Source organism: Melanotaenia boesemani, chromosome 23 (genome assembly GCF_017639745.1).
Source record: "Melanotaenia boesemani isolate fMelBoe1 chromosome 23, fMelBoe1.pri, whole genome shotgun sequence".
Classification (NCBI taxonomy): Eukaryota; Metazoa; Chordata; class Actinopteri; order Atheriniformes; family Melanotaeniidae; genus Melanotaenia; species Melanotaenia boesemani.
In genome coordinates this window covers 22,038,586-22,052,140 of record NC_055704.1, presented here as the reverse complement: position 1 = coordinate 22,052,140, position 13,555 = coordinate 22,038,586, and the positions used below count along the sequence as shown (strand labels likewise).

General features: G+C 39.1%; 1 protein-coding gene across 3 annotated transcripts in view; it reads left to right on the top strand.

Moving 5' to 3' along the window:
- The first annotated feature begins 5,677 nt into the window (after nucleotides 1-5,677).
- Nucleotides 5,678-13,555, top strand: part of atp2b1a (ATPase plasma membrane Ca2+ transporting 1a) — a 37,885-nt gene continuing 30,007 nt past the window's right edge. The window contains exon 1 of one of the 3 annotated variants that reach the window (XM_041977089.1): nucleotides 5,678-5,809. The gene's annotated coding sequence lies outside the window, so the exon portion shown is untranslated. Of the gene's footprint in view, nucleotides 5,810-6,633; nucleotides 6,701-13,555 lie in introns of those variants that run through there. The other 2 variants (XM_041977091.1, XM_041977090.1) reach the window with 2 other exon arrangements.

The window sequence follows — 13,555 nt, the reverse complement described above, 5'->3', positions numbered from 1 at the left end:
TAAAGATGATTCATTTAGCCTGTCTGTCATCACATTTTACCACTTTCTCTCTTTCCTATGAAGGTCAAGCTATTACTGATCCAAGGCAAGGCATGCATTTCAGTGTGTTTTTGCATCTTGAGTGATTGCACACAGAGATTTTGGAGCCAGCCTCCTTTGCACCAACAGGCTTAAGTCCTAGTATATAACCTAGCCTCTCCTTCTCTTGCTTTCCTTTTTCCCAGAGGAAAAGCCCCCATGCGAAAAAGAAGAAATGGGGTGTAAAGGGCACCAAGTTCCCATTGGATCACCTCCTCTGTGCCCCATCTGTGCCCAGTCCATGTCACTCTCCTTTGCAGAGTAAAAGCTCTGGGTCTGCTTCAGGATACGAGTACTTTCAATACGCCCCTCTCTTGCTCTCTGCACATTCTGTGGGTTAAGCAAAGAACTGATGTGGCACTGTAATTAAGCTGCCATTAATTGTTTTGCCTGATCCCTGGTGGTACCGCTGAGACTTTGGGGAAAGAGAAAAGCAGATTTATAGGGCTGATGGGCTCCACGCCTAACTGAACAACTAAATACAGCAAAAACGATTCTTAATTACTGCCTGTTGCTTCTAAATTACCCAAAGTCTGTTCTCCCAGCAAGCTAACTAGCCCTTAACATCTAGCTTAGGTTAAAAAATAAAGCTTCTTCTCTTTTAAAATTAGTTTGTTCTATAATAATAAACCATGTATCATCACCTTGAATGATTAGGTTTTCACATGTGCATTGTTTCTTGGAACTTGTTTTGAGACTGAAACACAAGTGTTTTCCCTTCAGTATTGTTGCCTTGCATGCTGTGTTTTCCACTCATCTTGGATACTGATGGCAGTGTTTCCATCAACATTGCACAGCATCTAAATGTGGAATCTCAGGTGGTTTCTCTGCCTTGGCGATAATTGAATCAAGACTATTTACATGCCCTACATTTTATGACTGTAAAATGTTCACTGACTTGAAACACACTTTCCAGCTTCACCGCTAGCCAAAGAAAATGTAAATACTGAGGATATCAATGGAAAACACCACATGGAAAACATGTTCAAGAGGGCAGAGGCACAACTCCACTAACACCCCTCAATAGCTCGTCTTTACACACAAGTTTATACGATGATGGCACACTATAACCATAAACAGACTCTTCCACTCACACAACCTTATACTTTGCTGGGTAGGTCGCCATCCCTAAAACGTTTGGCCTCAATGGGCACTTGAGGTGAATTATTGTTTGCGAGTGGAAACTTGGCCAGATAATCTCGCTGCTGCTGGCTCAGGGCTGAGTAAGACCACTGTCTCCTAGCCTGTGCATGCAGTGTGTGCACACACAGCTTTTGTTTTACCATCTCTATTTCCAGTTCACGCTTATTTGCTGACTCTTTGCCTTTTACAATAACTTTTCTGTTCGCTCCATCTTTCTCTTCCTGGTACTCCTCCGCGTCTCCACTTCTCTCTTTTACTCCTTTTCCCAACAACTGTGGCCTTTATCCTGCAGGCCATTCACCTCACTGTGGCTACCCTTGCCAGTGCCATGCAGTAAATTCCAGGGGTAGTAGGAAACACAAACATGCACAAACCAAGGGCGAGCAGCTTGATCATGATAGAGCCCTCCTTGCCCCCACCTCTCCTAGCACCACCGCCTCTCTCAGCTTTCATTCATACAAGGAGTCTTTGTGTGTGGGCCTGATCCTCTCTTCAGGTCTTTTACCTGCATCATAGGTATAATTCATTTGTCTGTATCTCTGGCTGTTTTGCCAGTCAGCATGGCTTGAATGCTAATCATATAATTGGTGTCTCTACTGGCAGACATAAACTAATGTTTGGACTGAAGGAAAAATGTGATTACAGTAATTGTGGCAGACTAATGACGTGTTAGATAAGGAGAGTTTATTATTACAATGTTAAAACCCATTCTTAATATAAATTTTGTCTGACTGATACAGCCACTGCTTCGTTTGAATAATGCCTCTAAGCACTTTTCATAGTACAGATGACATGTCACCATTGCTTATCTGAGAAAAAATGTACTGGTAAACTGGAGTTTCAATTGGAAAATTCTCACACATCAACCTCAATCAGCAGTCTTTCTTAAAAGTATGCAACACTATTTTTCCTATTCCTCTTCAAAAGGAGGAAGCCCCCCCACCCCCTCCTCCTCTCTCTTCAACCCAACCCTCTTAACTCTTTCTCAATCTGCTGAGCCAGTGGAAAATCCTATGATAGGATAGGTTGACCAAAGGATGCAATATTCATACAGCACATCCTCACTGATAAGGACCTGGTTGTGTAAGTGGACTAATGAGACATCTTCATGTCTACATTTTCCACTAACATCAGGAGGCACATGATCTCCAAGTGCACCATGGGCATTTTCACCACAGTCATGTTTGTTTGCAGACATGTTTTGGAAATAACTGATCATTCCTCTGTGACTTGTTTTTTCCGTTACCTTTGGCCTTTCCTTTTGTACATTGTGCAAATATCTTAAATCAATTCACAGCAGCATGCTATCTGAAATGTGGAAAGATGCTGCAATGAAGTTCTTCCCAGTTAGAACAGCAAACACATTCATGCTGTCACTTGCTCAACACTTTTCAGCTAAACCTACAATTATTTGTCAGGCTATCTGGTCTCATGTTGAGTAGAGCTCTACCCCAGCAATTAAAGTTCTATGTTGGGATGAGCAAACACACACACACACACACACACAGCCCCCATTTTGATAAATTTCTTAACTTTTTTTGTTCTCTAATATCTGTGAAATTGTGTGTTCTTTCTTAACCTGTATTAATAATGTAGTTTTGTTTAGTGTGTTTACAAGTTATCCTGAAGGCAGCATCCCCTTTATCGAAGATTTTTGGCGTGCATTGTCATTAATGCTTACTCAGACTGCATGAACAACACATTAGCATGCACAAAGGCTAATGACACTTGACATTTACTGTAGTTCACAAGATGCTCCAGAGCATCTGGCAAATTTCCACAGAGAAACTGAGTCAGCAATAAGATTCAGACAACAGCTGTGGGGAAAATGATCGGTCTTAACCAATTTGAAAACTGGCTCTCTGGGTGTTTAAGTATTTGCTGAGGTGTAATTTCCTCATTAATTAAAAAAAGATTAATTAAGTTGTTCTGCTTTTACAACTTTTCCCACATTACTGCTCTGCTCTGTATAGATCCATTTGTCTTCTGATTCGCCGATGACATTTATAAAATCTAAAAGATTGAAGCACTCCCAGACTTTACCATTTTGGTCTCTTCTGTGGTTTATAATTGTTTAAAATGATCTAATCTCAAACTGTTTCAACTGAGTGATGACACAAGGTAGGATTCATATTTATTTTGTCAGTTATGAAATACTCTACAAAGAGCCACAGAATGATTGGGAAAAAATGTTGAGTTCGGCATGAGGATTTTTTTTGTTTAAACATGAAGGAACCCTTAAATGTTTGTAGAGAAATTAAATGTTTCTGTGTGGTTTAATGATTAAATAGTCAGCAAGACACTCAGGTGCTTCTTCACATTCTCGCTGCAGTGATATTAGATTCTCAAGATCATCATTATCAGCAGCTGACTCATATGTTGCACAAATACTGGAAACAAAAGGACTGCTGGTCAGCTCAGTGTGAGGATCAAAAGTTCCACTTGTTAAAGGTACTACTTCTTATTTACTTACTTTTTTTAAATGTTGCTTCTTGATTAATCCAGGATGAAACCATGTTTAAGTGCCTTCTGTAGTCTGAACAAGAGATAAAGAGAGAGGGATGTTGCATGAACTGATAGACTGATAGGCAAAGAAAACAGAGAAATGGGCGGTATCAAGGTTAGAACAGAGAGACATCTGCTCTAGATTGGTCAACACAAAACTCTGCAGGCTGGCACACAGGAAGACACCAAAACCACAAACAATGAACTGAAAAAATGGCAGATGTAAGAATAGAGCTCTGCTTTAGCACTGTGGAGTTTGAAGGTTTGCAGAGCAAAGCTTGTTATCTACTGCTAGGTCAGCTGAGTCTTGTGTTACTGTTGCCAGTACAAGTAAAAAAAAAAAACACATCATCTGAGCGTGCTGTGGTACAGCTCCAGTTAATGTTTAAGAGCAAAAGATATATGGCTGAAAATGCATGAATGGTTGGAGGTATATGCAACATCCAGACAAGGTTTCAGCATTCAGAGCTTGGGCATGATCTATGGATCCTAACGGATTGTTCCTCATTCAGTGTTCTAAACCATTGAAAAACAAATGACACAGACATGAGGCCAAATTATTACACAATCTGGCTTACAAAAATCTAGTTATTCATGCAGCTTCGCTTCCTCTTTTTTCCCCCAAAATCTTTTTCCCTGATTGACATCATCCTGACTCAGAAATTCAGAAATGACATTTGCCATTTAATTTACATGCATACATAAGTACAAACATTTTGACCTTCCCCTTTGTTACAGATCTGAAGAGGTACATAGATGTGTGCACTCTGGGCTATGATGTTAATAATAAATCCCATTTTGTGATGATGGCAAGTATATTACACAGTGGTTTGACCTTAAAGTAATTTTTGTTGTTAATCATTTACCACCACTCTTTTTTTCTCTCTCTCTCTGACTTTCAAATCGGGGAAAGAATATACACCACTTTTGCTTCACTTGAAGTGTAAATCATATTAGTATGATTTACACTTCAAGTGAAGCCTAGAAGTGAAGCCTAGAAGTTTAATTCAGACATGGACTTGTGCTCAGTGCTGCCACTTGCATTACACTGACCCTGTCACAGAAGGTGATTACCGAGTGTGTAACTCCACAACTGTACTGAAGAATCGCAAATAATGCAGGCATTGAATCCGGAGCAGAAAAAAAGCGCGCTACGTCATGGAAAGAATTACGTCAGGTTTGATTAGGCGCTGAGGGAAGAGCCTAGTTTTGCTCAGGTAGAGCTTAGGCAGTCAGATCTCAGAAACGATAGATTTTTTTGTGCGTGCATTTCACAGGCTGCATTAAATGATGGGGAAACTGTTCAATAATCCCGATAAAGGGACACGGGAGCAAAGAGGGAATACAGGGGATCATGACGTAACCGTTTCCATAGGCGACTGATATGCTGGCTAGGCCAATGGGAATCCACACCAGCGGTCCGTACCCATCCTCCTTTTGACGTGCATCACATGTCCCCGGCGGTGTTGTGACAGAAGGGAACGTGGTGAGGCGAGATGGTTCACTCGAGTGTACTTCCGCCTTTGCTCAATCGGACGGTAGCGAAATCGTAAGTTTTTGTCTTTGGGTTGTTTGTGTCTCATCGTGACTTATATCATTTCAGCCATATTCTAAATCTTAAAATTTTAGAGAAATGTAGGTAGCACAGCTAAACAAGAATTTAATTGTTAAATGAAAAAAAATCGTTATCTTGATCTGTGTTAGATCCACAGTGAAGTGGTCTAAAACGATTGACCTCTAAATTGCTCACTTAGCTCTGATAGTATATTAGCTTTGGCAATATTGTACACGTTTCTTTTAATTGTTTTTCACTTATATATTTGTTTTATTGTTATTAATTTAAAGAAGGAAACATTTGGTGCCTTTAAAGATATACGCTTTCCGGTATAGTGGACGTAGGTTTCCACAAACACATGGTGATAAGAGAACCATCTTGACAGTTCAGGCTGGAGACTTTGGCTGTGGCTGTGACAACGCAGTGGGCGGGATTTTACCTCAGACCAGGGGAGAGAGTCTAGTCTTTGGTGAGACTGAGGGGGAGTGAAAGACAGAAAGGGACCTGGATTGCTCTCCAGAGAACGGAGTAAGTATTTCTTCTTCCAATTTCTCTGCTAGCGGGATGAAATGCCACGACAAAAGGAATTAACCCAAGTGCTTTGGATATTGCATACAAACCTTGACTGGTTAAATCTTCAATTCAGTGTGCAGTGGCCAACGAGGGCCAGCCTCTGGTGGGTAGCTGCCTTGTGTATACGAAGCTAACAACGTTAGCTAACGTTATATCATGGTTAGGTACTGACATTGGGCGTCTCATTTTCCAGCCCAGGTAGCTAATAAGTCAGGATGCTGCCAGATTTATTTTGCATGTGTTGAATTCACTGTTGCTCCTGCTTTGCTCTGGAATAAGTTTTTGGACTTGTCAATTTGATAGAATCAGCTTTTTTTTGTATTTCCCCTCTTTACAGTCAGCATAGGCTAAGGTGTGGGAGCTAATCGGCTAACGTTGTACGTTAGCCAGGGACGATGTTTTTAACGGCCGTGGTGAAAAGCAAATTGACGGTTAACCTCGAGGTTCATTAGTTTTCCAGTTAACAACGCCTGGCATTTAAAATGTGGCTCTCCATATCGATACAGGGTCACCCGTATTTTGTTTGAACAGACCAATTCCAGAGATGCATGATAACTTGTTCAGTCTGTTTAATAATAATTTCGGATTTGCTTATAATGAATGCCAGTTAACGTTAGTAATACTGCTTACTCTAACGGTACGGCGCGTGGAGTCCGGAGAATAACGTTCTCTGGAATTCGAACGGTCGCAGCGCGTGGAGCAAAGAGAAATAACCGTTGACTGGTAGCGGTTTCTCACGAGGGCAACTCGGGGAGCCCGGAGAAGTACCCGTAAACGCACACTTAAATTAAAAAAAGATCCTCTCAGCTGTCGCTGCACATCGGACGTCGTGAACGTGTTTTTTATGTAGGTAGGTACAATTTACATCTTTTATCGACTAGCAGCGCCTTCCATCCATACGGGGAATGTAATTCACCAGTGTAATTCCCTCTCGATGTGTCATCCCCCACTGTATACTGAACACGTTATTTGTCCGTTAACCTCATCATGTCGATGCTTCACCCCATCTACACATCTATTAGATGCACTACTGTGTGTCTCGGCAGCATAGATGCTAATTCTAAGATAGTAAACTAGAAAAAGAAAAAATGTGTAACGTCTAGCACGGCAACTGACATCCAAGAATAGTATTGCTAGACCTTGAATGCAGCATGTCACAATTATGTCTGAGCTTTGCAGGTTCTTTAACGTGACATCTGTTAGCGTTGCACTTTTAATCTTGATGGACATTGTAACACACTCCCACTGTTGGACATTGTCTAGCACTATCCAGGTTGATGTGGAGCGTGCACATTGAGCACCTTTTGGTGTGTAGTTGAAGGGATCACTCCTTATCCAATTAAAAGGCACCGGCTTGCTGCAGTCCAGCACTGTCTTCCCGTGTTTGTATAATGACCCGTGAGCCTACAGTCGATTGCACTAATAATCGCCAATTAATCTTAAAAATATAAATTAATAACACACATTAACATGGAGTATAGCGCAAGTTTAAAGTAGATAGACTGATTTTAGGATACAAGGTGTCCCAGTCGTCTGAGTGTGTCATCTGTGGACTTGTTACATAATTCAATGACAGCTAAGCCATTTCATGGGAAAATATCAAAGGCATTATGCCTTTGAATAGTACAAGATAAAAGATTCAGTATCAGTCAATGCCTGATTTCATTTATAGATTTTTATAACATCATAAAATTATCTTCCAAGATTAGCAGTGAGTGATATTTTATTATAGTTGGCTAAGGATTCACTTAAATGATCTGTCGGTTCCTGGTTATGAACCCTTTGAACTCAGACTGCTGCTGTCACTCAAAAATGACAAATTATCCTTTCTTATTCTTTGCTATTTTTAATGGCTCACTGTTAAGAACACACTTTGAGTAACTAAGTCAGAACTTGTTTAATTTGTCATTGTTTATTCTGGGGACTATTGCAGAGGAAAGATCATTTGACCTCACTAACTGTGTGTCTCAGAGGGTAGTATTTTCCACTTACTTTTTTACACCAGTAAGCTGTTTGAGTGTGTGATGTCTGCTAACCTAATATGTTGCTTGCTGATTAGCGTTTGTCATTGTGAAGTAATGCAGTATATGGAGTTTACTTTCTTCCAGGCACTTATCACTTGTCAAGCAGCTGCAAGGGGAACTTACTCGTGATAAGTTACGAAGAGGGTTTACAAGTCTGCTTATTTGCCCATCATATTCTGCTGTGGAGTTAACCACGCCTTAAAAAGTAATTTTAACAACATTACTCAGTTCAGCCTTTCTTAGATTTGTCAGTAGCATGTATAGAGCAATATGCTAAAGCTTGGTCACTATAAATCTAAGGTGACATTGACACATGTGTAAAGAGCCCTGAAAGCTAAACATGGTATGTTGTGGTACCATGACTACAATAAATTCATTCTTGCATGTACTCATGATGCAGTTTTGCATATGTGTTGCTCTGTGTGGACTGTATGGCCATTGTAAGACTACTCATTCATTCAAATCATGTTTAAGTAGAGACTTCATATGTGTGTGTATAGTTAATTTGCTTTAAGGTCATCATTAAAATAGAGTGGAGGAGAGATAATGGAAAATTGCATGAGTAGTCTTAGACTAATACGTGTGAGACAAAAAATGAATCCGTTCCCAAGATATAATGTCAAAATGACAGGATGTCTAAGTGTGCCATATTGGTCATTGCTGATGTTTAAGATGGCATTTTTAATTATGATAGGGTAGGGTGGATGATTCACCTTTCCTGTGAGATTATCTGTTTTAGGAAACGTTACCATACCTCCACACCACAAATTTGTCTTTGCAAAGCATTTGTTGCTGAACTTGAGTAGTGTCAGTTCATTTGTGTCCTTTTCTTAAAATCTCTAAAAACTGTCATGTTTTTTTTTTCTTTTCACTTACAATCTATTAAAAATCCTTACTATAGTAGCATGGTAGCGGAAGTCTAGTGGTAATGTATCAGTTAATGAGACTGTGCAGATCTTAAAATATTTATCAGAAATGGTAGCTTGCTGAAAACTTTATGAGCTTTTTATTATTTTTATTTGTAAAATCTCTGAGAGTCTACAACACATTATTTTGCTTGGCTTCCTGATAAAGCTGCCATTACAGCACTCTGAATGCAGCGGCACTTACAGAGCGCAGATGGCTATACTGAACCCTGAGTAGCAAAGGTAACATAAATGAATATGTATTTGTTATTAGTCCTTACAGTACTAATTTGAAATCTTTTATAAGGCAGCATTTAAATGAAAGGAGCTTTTTGCATTATCTTCTACAGAATTTTGAGGAATTTGTGTATTGCTCACATCAACAAAAGTCCATCCCAGAACTGAAATGATCAGAACAAGGTCAGTGAGGCAGAAAATGGCAGGGCTGCTGGTTCCAGGTTGCTGATCTGCTGCTGAGAATCAAAGAACAAACAGCTTCTAATCTTCAAAGTGGTTCGAGACAAGTGGCAGCATTTTAAGTATGTTCAATGCTGTGGACTGAAGAGACTCTACATCTCAGCAAAACATCCGTCCCGGTTGTCTTATAAGTCAAAGGAAAATTAACATTTTTCACCAACTCACCAGCAGTTACTTCATTAATGCTAAAGACCTTTTAATTGTTTTATTTGATTATAGCCTTACAAACTCAGAAATATTAACGACTAAAGAGGAATGCTATGTATTATGTTTGTATTTAATTATTTAGCTGTTCATTTGATTTCAAAGGGAAAGACCTTTTAAATCACACTTAGATCTTAAGGTAACATTCTTCTAGGAATCAGAAGCACTTGGAGGATAAAACATTTGGCTTGAAGCTTATAGGCACTGGGGTCGACTTGAGAAAATGTACTTGATTATCAAGATGCTAATAGTCCTTGTGCTTTAGGTTCTTTTTTTGTCTTTTTTTTTTTTAGGTTTAAGTCCTCATTTTCTGTCTGGTAACTTGACAATTTTTCACTATATGTTCAGTTTTGCTTGGCAGGAAACGTACTGACATTACTTTAATGTACAATGTGTTTTTTAAAGCACAAAAAATTAAGCTGAGTCAAATAACACCGTTGGACATATTTTGGATATAAATATTGTTGTACAGTGATTACAGCAAGAAATTGTCTCATTTCTAGTTGACTGACACCTGTCAGTCTAGGCACAAAAGACTGATTTACTTTGCATTGTAAGTGACCATTACATATTTGTCCTTTAAATGATAAAGAAGAGCCGGAGGGCCAAAGTGTGTTGGTGTTGACACCTCTGACTGTGCATTCTCATGAACTGGCAGCCTGACAGTCTTTGAGAGCTGTGTAGAGGTTCCAGTCTGTGGGGTGAAGTAGCACTCTTAGCCTCAAGCCATGCTGCACAAGGATGGCTGGGTGTCTCTGCTTTGTACCCTCTACATTTACATGGCCTGACCCAGTTCAGCTACCACTAGCTGCAGGGGGAGGGGACAGTCTGGGGGAAGCTAAAAATACCACATCTCGCATTAGGCAGCTCCGTTGCAGAGGGATCCCTAGAATTGCTATCCTTGACTTGCATCAAGTTGTTGGCACGTGGAGGTGTTCAAACTGCCAGAGGGTTTCCTTAGCGTGAACACAACGACGGGAGTATATTTCTGAAACACCCACTACTGTTGTCCTATCGACTTCTTCCACTTGCAACAGCCTTTGGGTGGAGGGTTCAGTGTGTCTCTAACGTGAGATACTAGCCTTAAATAGCTGCTGGAGAAGAGACTTGTGACTTCCAAGTCTTTGATGCTCAGCTGAAATCAGCATATATGCATGCTGAGCTGAGACCTTGCTGCTGTAATGCAGAAAGGGTTAACTGTAACCTCTGCTTTTCAGCCATACCATGCCAGCTGTTAGCTTGAAGATCCAATCACAATGATTTTCCACTGTTGTGACACGTGACCTGCTCTGTGACCCTAAAGTGATGCAGCACAGCAAATGTTGGCACTTCCTTCATCTTGGCATTGCTGCTGCTTGTGAGGTTGGGGAATGTGAATGTCAGAGAGGGCTGTTATAGTAAGACATTAAGATGGGAGAAGCCAGGAAATTTCCGTTTTTTTATTTAGGTTACTGCTTGTGTGTGATTTGGTGAAACATTCTTGTCATTTGATAAATCCTTTAAGCAATTATACAGTTAAAACATGTGCAAAGATGATATGTTGTTTATCTAGCAATCCTCATTTTGGCTTTTTCAATGTGAACTCAAACCTTGAATTCCATAACTGTTAACATTTAAGGTCAGTCTTTGTGAATCGGAAGTAAAAAGATTTGCAGGCATATGTTTTCAGGTGCAAATAAATTATTTTTTTTTGAATCAGTGAACATTTTAGCAACAAGTGTTTAAAATTGACACATTTTGCAACACATATCTGTGTATGTGTGTCCCCCGAATGTCCAAAAACAAGGTTTACTTTAAAGTTGCACAACCTTGAGTTGACAAAAAGGCATTGATAAACATCCTCTGATGTAAAAGATGTGAAGCTTTGAGTGACTCATTTACATGATGGTAAATTTGACCTTTGGCCTGTTGTTATACCCAATGAAGTATTTAGTAATAATATCTTATTTAAAACAAAAAAATAAAGTGACACTTTTGATTTCCCTCATTTGGTGAGATGTGTTACAGCTTCATTGGTCAGTAAGGGCTTACAGTCATTCACAGATCAGTCACACCAACATTAATGTTCCTTACAGCTTTATTTAGATATTCTTGCACAAGCGAGTCACGGTAGATGCAGGAAATTTGCCTTTCATGCAAGATTGGATAGTAAATCAAGTGAGGTATGTCACTCAAGTCTCCAGGCTCAGTTGTGTCACAACAAGACGTTATATCAACATAACTATGTGACAAACGTTCAGTGGTTGTGTGAAACATGACAGTAGGGCTATTGTATTGTATTGTAATATTGTATTTTAATAATCCATTAATCTGCCAATGTTATCAGTTGAGTTTTTCTTTTGGAGATTTTGTGACAGGAAATGCATCATAGCAGCAATTGTACAAAACTCAGTAACAGATACATATTTATAAGTTGCAATAAACTCTGTTGCATTTAACTCTATTTGCAGCTACTGCACTATATTCTGACTTTAAAATCATGTATCGGGATAAGGCAAAAAAAAAAAAAAATATCGGGATATCAGTTATAGGCCATTTTGCCCAGCCCTGTTACACGGTATCATATCAAACTTTATTTATAAAGCATTTTTCATAGCGAAGGCAACACAAGGAAAAAAAAATAAAAATCATGCATATTAAAAATAAAACATGCCTAAAACACATAAAGATAACATAGCAATTAAAAAAACTCATTAAAAAAAACTCATTAAAGTCTCTTTCACACACATCGCATGCATACACACAAAGTAGTTGTACATAAAAAAGTAATAAAGTTGAGTAAAATGAAAATATAATAATAATAAAATTCAGTTAAAAGCTAAGCTAAAAAGGTAGGTCTTTAACTAGGGTAACAGAGTTTTGGGTGGATAAAACTGCAAAGATTTGACGACGGCCTCCAGATGGAAGTCTTCTCGCAATGCAAGGCAAGTCCCGGAAGTTTGAACTGGATTCTTTTTGGCGTCGATGAGTTCAGGCATTTCAAAGAATGTTTTTTTTTTCTGCTGCCAGTGGCAGCATCCAGTTTTAAAGGGTTAAATTCTGTAGTCCATTGTAAAATGATAAAAGGATTTCTCACACTCCATAACACCGTAAAATTAGTGTTAATTTTAACCCACAACACCGAATGTTTAAAATAAAAACAAAACACTGGCTTGCTGTTATCAGTAGCGGCCATACGATAATAATTAATGTAGCTCCCTCTTCTCTTTTTAAATCCGTTTCAACTGTCAGTCACGTACCTTAACTAGAGTCCGCCTCTCGTACCTGGTGCTTTCTGCGCGATGCTGACTTGGAAGTTGTTTTGTGTGGAAAGCTAGCTCGCTCGGTCTTAAAGTGAATGAAATGTCTTTTTATTTGGTTTGAGTTTGAAATTATCCCACACTTCTTGATGTTTTTTCTGGCTGTCTTCCTATATCCCTTCGCTCCACTTTTCTCCTTTTTCTGCTGATTCCATCATCTCCTGTTGCCATCAAAAGACAAGTGTGTTTCTCATTTACCAGCAGGTAATAACGGAAGCAGGTTTTTTACAGGCGGGGATGTTTTTATTTGTATTTTTTCTTAAACAAAGCGGCAATTACTAAAATTTTAAATGGCCATCTTTTGTAATAGATTAAATCGAATAATTCAGTTATATGTGGCAGCTCTACGTGGCAGCAGTGATGAAAAGAAGTGGCTGAAAATGCAATTTTTCCACATGTGTAAGCTTATTGAACTTAAAACCATGAGGGTCTTTTTACTTTACAGTAAAAGTCTAGCTTTGATCGGCCTCATTAAAATGTTGATATTTCACTTCACTTGAAAACACAATCTTAGCTGTTTGTCAGATGAAGTCACCACTATACCAAACTTTATTTTTCACAAAGCAACATGTTAATTTACCTTAAAATTCAAATTTGGAACAGGAAAGACGATGCCAATCGTTTGTCAAGTTAACCAGCCCTGGCTGTGATTTTTGTTAAGTGCAGTTCACCTCAGACTTTAGCTGTGTTGAAAAGTGATGTAAGTCTTAACTAGTTAGACTGCTTTTGCCAAATGTCACAGAAAAGCATCAGTGTGCTGATTCAGACACGACGCTCGCTTTACATTATTTA